We start from the raw sequence: 12,999 nt of genomic DNA, 5'->3' as shown, positions 1-12,999 counted from the left end.
GTAAGTCACGGAGAAGGTCCTGACTCACCACCACACATGTGTACATACATGCACACATACAACACATACATACACACATGCACATGTAAACATGGATATTAATCTGTCTGCATAGGAATGGCCAGACCCATGGCTTTGCTGTTATGAGGTCCTCCTGCATGAGGAGACCCCTCCACAGTGCAGGTCAGCACCTTCTCTGTAACTTTTAGCCATGGCGGGTTGAGTGACTTGCCCAGGGTCACATAGCTAGTAAGTCTCAGAGAAGAGAGATGTGTTTTCCCTCCTGTAATTCTCTGTCTTTCTATATTAGTCTCCTTCAGGGCAGCTAAGTGGCACAATATATGGAATCAGGAAGACTCCTCTCCCTGAGTTCAAATCTGGCCTCAGACATTCACTAGCGGTGTGACCCTAGGCAAGTCACTTAACCCTGTTTGCCTCAGTTTCCTCATCTGTAAAAATGAGCTGGAGAAGGAAATGGCAAACCACTTCAGTATCTTTGGAAAGAAAACCCCAAATGGGGTCACAAAAAGTCAGACATGGCTGAAACAATGGAGTTACACAGCAACTCTGGGTTCAAATCCTAGGTCTCCCACTTATCAATGTGACCATGAGCAAATCCCTTAATCTCTCTGGATTTAAGTTTCCTCATTCATAAAATATGGAAGCTGGCTTCCAAGACTTCTAAGGTCCCTTCGTTTCTACGAGCCTATGACCTCATCCTGGCAGAATTGTAGGGTATAGAGAGACTGAGAAGAATCACAGCTCAGAAAAAGCTAAGTGCTAAAGTGGCTAGAGCCACCCAGAATCAGGAAGACTTGAATTAAATATGGTTTCAGACCATGAGCAAGACACTTCACTGCTGCTTGCCTCAGTTTCCTCATATGTAAAATGGGGAAGCTTATAGCATCTACCTCCCGAGGTTGTTATGGGGATCAAATAAGATAACACTCATAAACAGCACGCAGTGCCCAGCATATGGTAGGTGCTCTATGAAGGTTAGCTTTCATAATTATTCAACTAATTTACATTTAATTAAACCTTAATGTTAACTTAATAATAATTTAATTGATTGGATGATGATTATTACTGCACAACATCCACAGAAAGTGGTCATTCAGCCTCCAATTGAAGACCCGGAGTGCAGGGGAACTCGGTGCTTCCCTTGGCCTTCTGTTTCACTTTGGGATCCACAATCATAGTTAAGAAACTGTTCCTTGTACTGCCTTTGAGTCGGCCCCTCCCCACCTTCTCCCAGCCTTCCTGGTTCTGCCTCTAGGACTAAGAAGGACAAACCCAATGCATCTTCTATGTGACCATCCCTCAGACTCTCCATTTGTACCCACGCCTCCTCTACAGGACCATTCTTAGCTCTCGGTGCCACATTTTAGGGCAAATATTGATGAGCTGAAGGGTGCCCAGAGGAGAGAAGCAGGGATGATGTAAGACCTTGAGTCAATATGGAAATTTTCCACCTTCTCACCTTGGAAGGGGGCAGAAGAGGGAAGAGAGGGGGAGGAGAAAGAGGGGAGGGGGAGAGGTAGAATGAGGAAGAGAGAGGGGAGGAGGGGGAGGAGAGAAAGGGTGGGGGAGAGACAGAGATACAGACAGAGACAGAGAGACAGAGACAGAGAGGCAGAAAGACAGAGACGGGTAGGGGGAGAGGAGAGATGGAAGAGAGAGAGAGAGAGAGAGAAGGGAGAGAGAGAGAATGAGACAGAGGCAGAGACAGAGAGCAATAGATATTCTGTAGCCTCCTCCTCTGACTGGAGAGTCCCTGGCCCAGACTCCTATTTCATGAGGTGTCCATACTCTCCTCTTCATTTTCTGGAATTTTTCACCTTCCCAGAAGTCTTTCCCTCTTTCTTGCCACCCTCTTTCTTGTCTCCCCCTTTCCAGCTCCCTCACCACATTAAATTGTTAGTTCTTCAAGGGCAGGGGTTGCTTTTTTGGATTGCATTTGTATTTCCAATACTTAGTGAAGTGCTTGGCACATAGTAAGTGCTCAGTAAGTAAGCTATCTCTCATCTATCTCTTATCAATCTACCCATCTCTTTCTTATCCATCCATCCATCCATCCATCCATCCATCCATCCATCCATCCATCCATCCATCCATCCATCTGTCCTTCCACCCATCCACCCACCCACCCATCCATCCATCCGTCCTTCCATCTGTCCATCTATCTATCTATCTATCTATCTATCTATCTATCTATCTATCTATGTCTGTCCGTCTGTCCGTCCGTCCTTCCGTCCGTCCGTCCGTCCATCCATCCATCTGTCCATCTGTCCATCCATCCATCCATCCATCCATCCTTCCATCTGTCCATCTGTCGCCTATCTATCTATCTATCTATCTATCTATCTATCTATCTATCCATCCATCCATCCATCCATCCATCCATCCATCCATCCATCCATCCATCTATCCATCTATCCATCCATCCATCCATCTATCTATCTATCTATCTATCTATCTATCTATCTATCTATCTATCTATCTGTCTGTCTGTCTGTCTGTCTGTCACTTTAACTGATCTGGGCCTCAGTTTCTTGTCTGAGCTCTCCATGGTTATCACTAGGAGCTGCCTGAGCCCTCCAGAGCTGGGGCAGACACTCACCACCAGCACCACCCTTGGGCCTTTGGGGCTTCCACCTACCCACATTGTAATCAGAGATTGGGGATTTCCATGGGCTCCAGCCTCCTCTTCCCCTCTGGGTTTTGGGCTCCTCTTTGTGTTTAACCCCCTCACTCATTCCTCAGGCTGATAGCTGTCACCCAGCTTCTCCCAGAATGGAAGCCATGATAACCCAGAGCCAAGAGTAATATTGTTTCTAGCAGGAAAAGCCTTATCTCAACAAACATAAACACGGAAGAACAAACAGCAGTTTCTCCATCAGGCCAGGGTGCTGCACCCACAGATGGGACTTCTCCCTCAGGTGCTAGGTGCTATTTCTTCGTGCTCCATTACCCCACCGAGCTGTTGGACTGCTCCCTGACTGTTGACTTCCTTCTGTGACCTTTAGACTAAAGCCATTAAAATACCTACTTTGGGCCACATAAATGGTTTCCAGTGTTGTTCATTATATGCAGCGCTGTCCTTCATGCATGTGAAACGAGAGATTAAGAGGCCTTTCTGACATCAGGTACCAGGTCACATTTTCCTAGGACCCCTCCATAGATCAGTGAGTGACCTGAAAAGGGCAGGAGGGACCCTGACATCTCTCCAGGTGTGGAGATGTTTAGAGATACCTGGTCCTCGTCACAGCACACATTTCAGTTCTGGGCTTCTTCCTGACTTACTGAATGGTGAAAAGGCCACGCAAAGAGAGGCCTGACAATATTCTAAAGTTCAGAATTTAGCTGGGTTTGTTATGGATCCATTGAGTGTCAGACCCAGAAGGGATCTTCCACCCACAATGGCTTACCCCAGTTTAAAAGGGCTCATTCAGCCCAAGCTTGTCATTTTACAGGTGAGGAAGTTGAGGTTCAGAGTGTATGATATGGTTTGAATCTAGAAACTGGGCTTATACATTTTCTGTACTTTCTGCAATAAGAATGAGGAGACTGCCACCTTTGCTCAAGATAATTTTGTAGAATTAAGTACCAAAAGAGTCACAGAATCTCGGAGTATTTGAACTGAAAGGGACCTCAGAGGCCATCCAGTGCAAGCCATCCTTTTATAGAGGAGCAAACTAACGGCCAGAGAAGGGAAGGACCTAGCCAAAGTCACAGTGTGCTCCCATTGCTGTTTGAGAACAGGTCTTCTGAATCCAAACCTGGCACGCTTGGCACTCATTTGCAAATCAATCTTCAGCAGCCCAGCCTATCCCTTTCATTGGCTGCCAGTGGGTCTTCCATGAAAGGCCTCCTTAAGCCCTTTACCAGGGTCATAATCCCACACTCCTAAGGAAGGGAAGGAGCTGAAAACATCCTCTTCATCCATCCAGCTGTCGAGGATGTGTGATTTCCTGCTGGAGCAATGTGGAGGATCCAATCCATTTATTTCTTAGGAGCTGAGTCTTAGCTGACTCAGCTAAGGTAGAACCATGGTCACTCAGCTCATATCGCAGGGGATAGCAGTGCAAAGAGAGCCGGATTTGTAGTTAAAGGATCTGGGTGTGAACCTTGGCTATGCCATTTATTACCTGTGAGACCCTGGGTAAGTCAACCTCTCCTGGAGCCAGTTTCCTTATCTGTAAAATGAGGGAGTTTGAATTAGCTGATCTTCAAGGTCTCTGTCAGTTCTAGAGATGCAGTAATTATTCGACCATGAACTTCTTGAGGGCAAGGACTTTCGCCTTGTTGTATGCCCAGTACTTGGGGTCTATGGGGTATTCAGAGAGGACTTGCACCTCTGGTGTGAGCTCTCTTCAGGGCTGCTCATCCACCTTTGGGGTCCACCTGGCTCTCAACTCTCACCTGTGGCTCCAAAAACCTGTAGCACACAGCGGCCACACCTTGGTAAGCTGTCTTGGCAGACTGGCTAAACTAGGTCGAGGGTAACCAATGGGGCTCAACCCTGTTGGTGAGTTAGGGGACTGTCTACCTCAAGCATGTGAAGACTTCCCTTCCTGGACTGGGCAGATAAGAACAATTTGTTCCAATGGCCAACGAAGGTGCCTGAAGCGGGCACTGCGGAGCACTTAGAGTTTGGGCAGACATTGAAGATGCCACGGTCATCCACTGCATCCTGCACCATCACCAGGCATGCTGACTTTTGTCTTGTCACTGGATTTCAATGACTCTGGAAGAGAGAGTGAGGCTGACAACTGTGCAACTCTGCCTCACTTAAATCCAATTTATGCACGAGTCAAGAGATCACTCCGTGATGTCACTGGTCTTCCTTGAAAACGAAGGTTGAGCACCATCTCCAGAGCTTAGCACAGCACCTGGTACCTAGTAGGCACTTAATAAATGTTATTAACTGACTGGCTGAGGAACATCCTAAGACATGATTTGAACCCAGACCTCTCTGACTCCAAGTCCAGTACTCTATCCGTGACATGTTTTGTTTCTAACACGGCAGGTTAACAACAAACAAACAAAAAAAAGAAAGTAGGTCATGATTTCATCATGTACTATAGTCTGCTCTCAGAATTTGGGATCTAGGTTTCACAGGATTCATAGAACTTATGAATATCAAGTCTAACTTATCCATTTTAAAGATTATAAACTAGGCCCAGAGAGATGAAATACTTCACCTGAAGTCACACAAGTTAGTGGCAGGGCAGGAAAGAGAACACACATTCCCTGGCTCTTAATTCCAACTCTTATGTGCTAATATATGATTTTAGATTTATTCTTATTTCTTCACTTTGATAAAATCATTTTAATGGTAGAAAAATAGAGTGATTCACCACCACATTATATACAACACAGTGAAACATAATTGTAATTTATTAAACACCAGCTGTATGCACATCACTGGGGTCAGGGCTGGGGAGATAGAAAGTTTAGCTAGGACAGAATTCCTATCACTTTGGAGCTTATAATGTAGTAGGGGAATAAAGCACCAGTTGGAATGTATGATATCACCCAATGAGTGAATTAAGGAAATCCAGAACAGCATCATGTGAAGGCTGAAGAACGAGGTCATTAGCAGTCATGGAGGTCATAGAGGACTTCTAAGAGGAGGGAAGCTGAGCTTGACAGGATGAGTAAAACTTTGAATGGTGAAAAAAAAAAGGAGGGAGGACAAAGCCTAGGGTAAAGCCTGAGCAAAGGCTTGGAGGCAGAAAATAACAATCCAACAAATCTGATGTTTATTGGACAGAGTTGTTCACTTTGACAGAGGAATAAAGTACATGGAAGAGAGTAGGATGAGAGAAGACTGGAAAGTAGGGTGACTCCAAGTGATGGAGGGCCTTGAACGTCAGAAGGGGAAATTGAACACAAGTCAGCAGGCAATAGGGAGCCACTAATGGTCTTTGAGCAGAGGAGTAGCCACTAGAAGCTCAAAGGCATAAGGAAATATTGGCAGATGGAAACAGACACTTAAAAATGTTTTCTGATGATAATTTGATGATGGACCAAGAAAACTAAAAGTAACTAACATAGCTTGGGCCATTGTCCGACCATCCATCAGAGGCAGAAGCAGGGACATAACCAGGATTTGATGCTGAAATGTGGCCACTGGAGCCCAGTGCTTCTCCTCTCCAGGGCACATTTGTTTCTTCTTTCCAGAAACACTCATTACCTGCTTGTCACTGTGCCAGGTACACACTAGGAGTGTGAGAGTGGGACCTGGTCATGAGCACTGGGAGATCTAGAAATCAGAGAACACTTGGGCTGTGCTCCAGATGGAGGTGAAGGTAAATGCTAGCCCCTTTTCAAATAGGATGACCCTGCAAATGTTGGACTAAAGAGAGATTTTGAGAGTGAAATGCAAGAACCCAGAAGAGGGATAGTGAAGGAGCTGCTGGGGTCCTTCCTTTTCCTAGGTCTCCCTCATGATTTACAGTCTTGTTGCTGCATCCAAAGTGCTTTAGTTCATTGAGGGGCTAAGAATAGCAATTTTCCCTCTAATCCTATGGAAGAAAGGGCAATGTGTTTTTGGTGTTTCATTCATTCATCTGCCGCACTTTCACATCAACCCTCAGTTGACCCATCCATTTCCACTGGCTTTTGTCCTCTATTTCTCCTCTGCTGGCTAAACTCCTTGGGAAAGCCAGCCACAATCAGTACCTTGACTTCTTTTCTTCTCACACTTTCCTCTCAACCTCCTCATTCATGTGACAAACATCTGCTAAGCTCCCACTTTATAGTAAAGTCAGTTAATGTGCTTTATGGTGATGCAGAGTCAAAAATCAAAATAAAATAAGAAAAAACCCAATTTCTGACCTTGTGACATTTATATTTCTTTTGGAAGAAAGGGAGATCTGGTAAAAGTGGCTGCAGGCTGGTAAACTGTTAGTGCTTATTTTCAAGGCTGTCTTACGCAGTGGTATGGCCAGAGAAAGAAGAGAAACCCAACAATCAAAAGTTGGAGTCTCAGTTATTGTGCCATTCACATGAGCTTGGACTAGTTCCTTCCCTTTCTGGGCCTCTGTTTTCTTCTTTGTAAAATGAACAGGTGAGATTAAATTATCTCTGAAGTCCTTCTAACTATCCCTCTGAACCTCTTAGCCCAATGGCTCTCCACCTTGAGAAGGGCAGCCTGCTATCTTAGATGTCACTGTGTGGCATCCAAGGCAGGCAATAGTAATATTGTATCTGCTCCCTTGTAATAGAGAGGAGAAGATCCTGGGGTCTTGCAGTCTGGGCTTGTAGAGGTTGAGATTTGGTGGGTCCCCTGAGCCAGAAAGTCTTCAAGATCAGTTCTGGCTCTAGAACCAGTCTGTTGTCTGAGGACTAGCCCAGCCAAGCACAGATGCTCCTCACAAATACACTGTCCACCAGGCGATGAATTCTTGGGATTCACTGACCCAGAACTTCACCTGATCGTGTTCACCCTTTTCTCTTTCTCTCATTCCTTTCTTATTCCCCTTCTCTCTTCCGCATTATCTTCCTCTGTCTAATCCTTTGCTTCCCTTAAGCTATCGATGATCTTCCCTGCCATGCCCCAGCCTTGGCTTATTCCCACTGTGCCCCACCCTCCCTCCAGGGATGAGAGAATCACAACACCAAGTCCACTACAAATTTATGTTACACAGTTGTGACTGAGCACTCACACTGACAAGGCAGTCCTGCTGGATTCACCATCCCACACAGCACTGCAGCTTTTCCAAACCTCCTCCAATCAAAGCCCTTATCAAACATCCCTCATCCCCTCCACTTCACACCCTTTCAGCGGAGAACCTCATATTTCATTGGGGAAAAAAAATGGAAGCTATTCACTTAGAGTTCCCTGTTTTCCCCTCCTCCTCATCTCCTCTCACCCAGATGCCTTCTGCCATGATTTCTTCCTTCACCCCTGTCTCATATCATGAGGTACCCTTTTCCTTGCCAAGTTAAGCCCCTCCACCTGGGCAAGTGAGCCCATTCCCTCTTGTTTCCTCCAGCATATTACCCCCTCTATTGGGGTGCATGGAGTGAGTGTTCATGGAGGACCTCTGGTGTGAGGGCTTGCCAGCCCCTTTCAGGGCTACTTATCCACCTTTGGTGCCCACCTGGCACCTAACTCTCACCTGTGGCTCCAAAAAATGTGCAGTGGCCACACCCTGGTAAACCATCTTGGCAGATGGGCTAAACCAGGTTGAAGGTAACCAACCCATCAGTGAGTTAGGGGGATGTCTATCCCAAGCATGTGAAGACTTTCTCTGGTGGACGAGAACAATTTGTTCCAACGGCCATGAAGGTGGCTGAAGAAGGTGCTGCAGAGTGCTTAGAGCTTGGGCAGACGTTGAAGATGTCAAATTCATCCACTGCGTCCTGGGCCATTGCCAGTCATCTTGACTTTTGTCCAGTCACTGCACTTCAATGACTCTGGAAGTGAGACTGAGGCTGATGACTGTGCACCTCTGCCTCGCTTAAATCTAATTTACTCATGAGTCAAGACATCACTGTGTGATGTCATTGGTTCTATTCGAAAAAGAAGCAGAGGCAGCTTGGTGGTGCAGTGGATATAGCACTAGTCCCGGAGTCAGGAGGACCTGAGTTGAAATCTGGTCTCAGACACTTACCAGCTGTGGGACCCTCAGTAAATCACTTAATCCCAATTCCCTCCCCCAAAAGAAAATGAAGGGCAAACAACACCTCTTCTATCATCCCCACTCTCTCCCTAATCTTCAATCTTTCCCTATCTACTGCCTACAAAAATGCCCATATCTCCCCCATCCTTAAAAAACACCCTCACTCGATCCATCGATTCCTACTGACTACTGTCCTATATTTCTCCTCCATTGGCTAACCTCTTTGGGAAAGCAATCTATAATCAGTGCCTCTATTTTCCTCTCACTCTTCTCTTCTCTCTCTATAGTCTGGCTTCTGATCTCATCATTCAATTCGAATCTTTCTCCACAGTTACTAGTGATCTCTTAATTACCAAATCCAATGGGCCATTCTCAGTCCTCATTCTCCTTGGCCTCTCTATAGCCTTTGGCATTGTTGGTCACCCTCTTCTCCTTGACAGTCTCTTCTTTCTAGGGTTTCATGACACTAGCCTCATCCTTTTCCTACCTGACAGTCCCTCATTTTTATTGTTGTTGAATCTTCATCTAGGTTGCACTCACCAACCATAGGTGCCCCCAAGGCTCTGTCCCTGGTCCTCTTCTCTTCTCCCTTTATATTATTTCATTGGTAATTTCATTATCTTCCATGGATTCAGTTATCATCTCAATGATGATGATTCTCAAATCTTCCTATCCAGCTCTAACTTTTCTGCTCACCTTTATCTTTTATCTCCAACTGCCCACTGGACATCACGGACTGTCTATTTCATAGGCATCTTAAACTTAACTTGTCCAAAACTGAACTCATTGTCCTTTCCCTCTTCTGAATTTTCCTATTATTGTCTATGGCCCCACCATGCCCCTATGGAGCATGTAGTCTAGAACTCAGGTTATTTGGGAAGAAAAGATGAAGATGAACAGCTATAACAGAAATCATAGATGTAGAGTTGGAAATCACTTTAGAAATCATTTGGTCCACCCCCTTCATTTTGCAAAAGAGAAAATTGAGGCACAGATAGGGAAAGTGATTTGTCCAAGATTACACAGCTAGTAAGTAAATTGAGACTCCAAGCCAGTGAGGACACTGCTCTTTCCTCCACCACACAAAGGGTGGCTCAGCCTTGTAAGCAGCGCAGTGGATAAGGCCCCACAGCTATTATAAATAGGAGCAATAATTGTGGTGAAGGGGCCTGTCATCGCCCCTCTCTGCAGACCACCAACCAACACCACCAACTGCTGACCAACTGCCATTGACGGGCAGGTAAGGGTAAGAGTCCAGGGAACGTCAGTACCGCCGGACCACCAGCCCTTGATTTCAGAAGGGCTGCCTTGTGGACGTCAATCTGCCAATTGTCTCTGAAGGTGCTGAGCTCCCTTCCTCTCCTCTCCCCAAACCCAGTAACAGCAGCAACCGAGGACTTAAAACAAAGAATACTTGCCTTCAAAGTCCTTGATACCATCACTTGGTTCAACCTTAAAAAATAATGTGGTTTTATGAGTAGAAATGGTGTCAAGCTTCGAAGAAGAACCATTCCCATCTACTTTGCCCACGAACCCTAAGGACCATGGGACCTTTCCATCTGACTTGCAGCTGAAACCTCCCATATGTGTTATCTTTCCACATCGGAATGCAAGCTCCAGGCTCTTCCCACAGGGCTTAGCCTGATGTAAATGCTTAATAAATGCTCATTCATTCATTAAGCACAAGTATTTACCAGCCTATAGTACCCGCCTTTATTGTGTGATGTGCCCACCAGCCTCTCACAACTGAGACTTGAACTCAGATCTTCTGACTCCACACCCAGGGCTTTTCTTAAGAACCCTATTGCTCTGTTTCTGTAATGAGAAGATACACGCTAGATTTTTCCCAAATGTCAAAATGGAGAGATACCAAGAGTTAGGGGGAATCTTGGTTCTTCCACTACCTACCCAGTGGGCACTTCTCTAGTCCTCCTTTGTTTTCTGGTCTGAGCTTCCTGTTAATGCCTCCCCTTCCCTGCCCCAGTCATCTGGCCCCTTCCTACCTTTCCAGGCCTCTGACATTTTCCCTTCCTCCACATCCACCGTGATCCAGCCATCTAAGCCTGATACTGCTCCTCACATGTATTACTTCATGTTCCCTATGCCACCACCTTCCACTCTTCCAATGCTAGGCTTCCTTTAAGATTCAGCTCAAGCACAGCCTCTTCCAGGAGGCCTTTCCTCTGTCTCCCACCCTAGCCATGCTCTCAAAAGTGACCTTCCTTTACTCTGGCTTTGTCTTCTTGGATGCTCTGATTTATATGCCTTTTTTCATAGAATCTCCAGTGGACCTAGTGAGCCCTTAATAATGTCTTATTAACTGGTTGATTAGCTATCTTTTTATAAATGTATATGATGTAAATAGAATATCAATTCCTTTCACTTCTGTTTTTGTATCCCCAGTGCCTAACACAGTGTCTGGCATACAGTAGGTACTTAATAAATACTCATTGATCGATTATGTATTTATATCTGTATTCAGGGTCTACTTGGATAGAATGGTAGTTCCTTGAGTCCAGGGAAAGTCTCATATTGTCTTTTTATCTTTAGTGCCTAGCAGAGTGCCCAGCACACAGTAGGTGATGAATAAATATTGGTTGATTGCTTGCATACTTACATGTGTATTCAGGATTTAGTCTAATTGAATGTAAATTCCTTGAGTCCAGGATGGTCTCATTTTATCTTTTTATTCCCAGTGCCTAGCAGAGTGCCCCGCACACAGTAGGTGTTTAATAAATGCCGGTTGATTGACTTGTAGCAGTTGGAGTAGACGGTATCTAAGGTCCTCCCCAGCTCTAAATTCTGCAATTTTATGAAGCTAGGGAAAGGGAGCACAATAAATAATCTTTCTTTTCTTTCCTTCATTTCCTTTCTTTCTTTCTTCCTCCCTCCCTCCTTTCCTCTCTTTCTTTCCTGACTGCCAAGAGAAAAGGAGAATGGGGGCAGGGGGGAAGGCAGAGACAATGAGGAATCAGGCCTGCCTTCCTGACTCCTGTATTATTGTGCCAACACATAGCAACAGCACGCTCCTCCTGGTGCCTCACAATACCCACCTTTCATACTGCAAACAGCGGCAGCTGGGGCACCCCTGAGAACAACGTGGCCTTCTGTAGACAGGGGGCCTCTCTCTGCGTGGCCCTGATCACTCCCAAGATACCATCTCCCCTAATCCCCAGAACATCCCTGGGAGGGAGGGAGGAGGCCTATATTGTTCTCCTCTCTGTTTTACATATAGTAAAAACAAGGCATTGAGAGGTAAAGGTCTTGGCCTTGGCCATGCATGAGTCAGAGATGGAGCTCGGAGGAAAAACAGCCTCTTCCCTGGGAGTCAGAGAGGATCAGGGGATTCAGAGCTGGAGGTGGCTGGGGGATGGGGGAGGTGGGGAGGGTTGGTTTAGAACATGGAATGTCAGGGCTGGGAGGGACCTGAGAACTCAGAATGAGACAATGTAGAGTATAGAATTGGTAGACCAGGAAAGGTCTTTGGAACATAGAATATATTTGAAAGGAGCTTTAGAACTCAGAACATAGAATGTCTGTTGGTTTGACTTGACTCGATGTCATGGAACTTCAAGTCCAGTAGAGATGATGTATCTCTTTCATATCTTCTCATTTCCCTTTCAAAGGTCCCCTGTGCCCTCAGTGCTGGCTTCTGACTACCCAAGGGGTTGCCCTCCTTTCTGCCCCTTTTCCTCCCCACCTCCATCATGATCATGCTTATAATCAGCACACGTGAAGAGCTCTTGTTAGATTCAGGCAATGTCGGTAGATGCTGAGGGATTGAGATTTCCCTGATTTTCCCTAGATTAAAATGTGGGGGTGTAGAAAAGGGAGATCCTTGGAACCCCATGATTTAGAGCTAGGAAAGATCTTAGAGGTCATTTCTTCCAAACCTCATGTTTTGTAAATGAAGATGCTGGAGGCGGAAGAGGTCAGAGTCACACTGGGAGCAAATATTAACGCCAAGATTCAAACCCAAGTCCCTCACCTCCCAATCTCTGTTCCATCACATGATACTATCTTGCTGCCTTCTTTGGAAAGATAACTATCTAACCCTCATCCCAGGTGACTTACCTAGAAAGGATGTCATTAACCCATTCACCCATTAAGGGTTAATATGGTTAATATGTGAACTTCTTGGAAAGATTTGCATTTTAACTGGGTTCAATGCCTTAGCAGGAATGAAGCTTCCATGGTGAAAAGTTGGCAGGTCAAAGGGAGAAATAACAACTCCAATTTTCTAAGTTTTAATTTTTACAAAGCTTTTTTCTTCTTAACTACCCAGTGAGGTAGCTCATGCTGGTTTTGTTAGCATTGTTTTACAGAAAAGGAAACTGAGGTTCAGAGTGTCGAATTGAGCCAAGAT

The sequence above is a fragment of the Phascolarctos cinereus genome, unplaced genomic scaffold (genome assembly GCF_003287225.1).
Source record: "Phascolarctos cinereus isolate Bilbo 61053 unplaced genomic scaffold, phaCin_HiC Scaffold_3;HRSCAF=262, whole genome shotgun sequence".
Lineage (NCBI taxonomy): Eukaryota > Metazoa > Chordata > Mammalia > Diprotodontia > Phascolarctidae > Phascolarctos > Phascolarctos cinereus.
Note: the sequence above shows the minus strand (reverse complement) of the source record.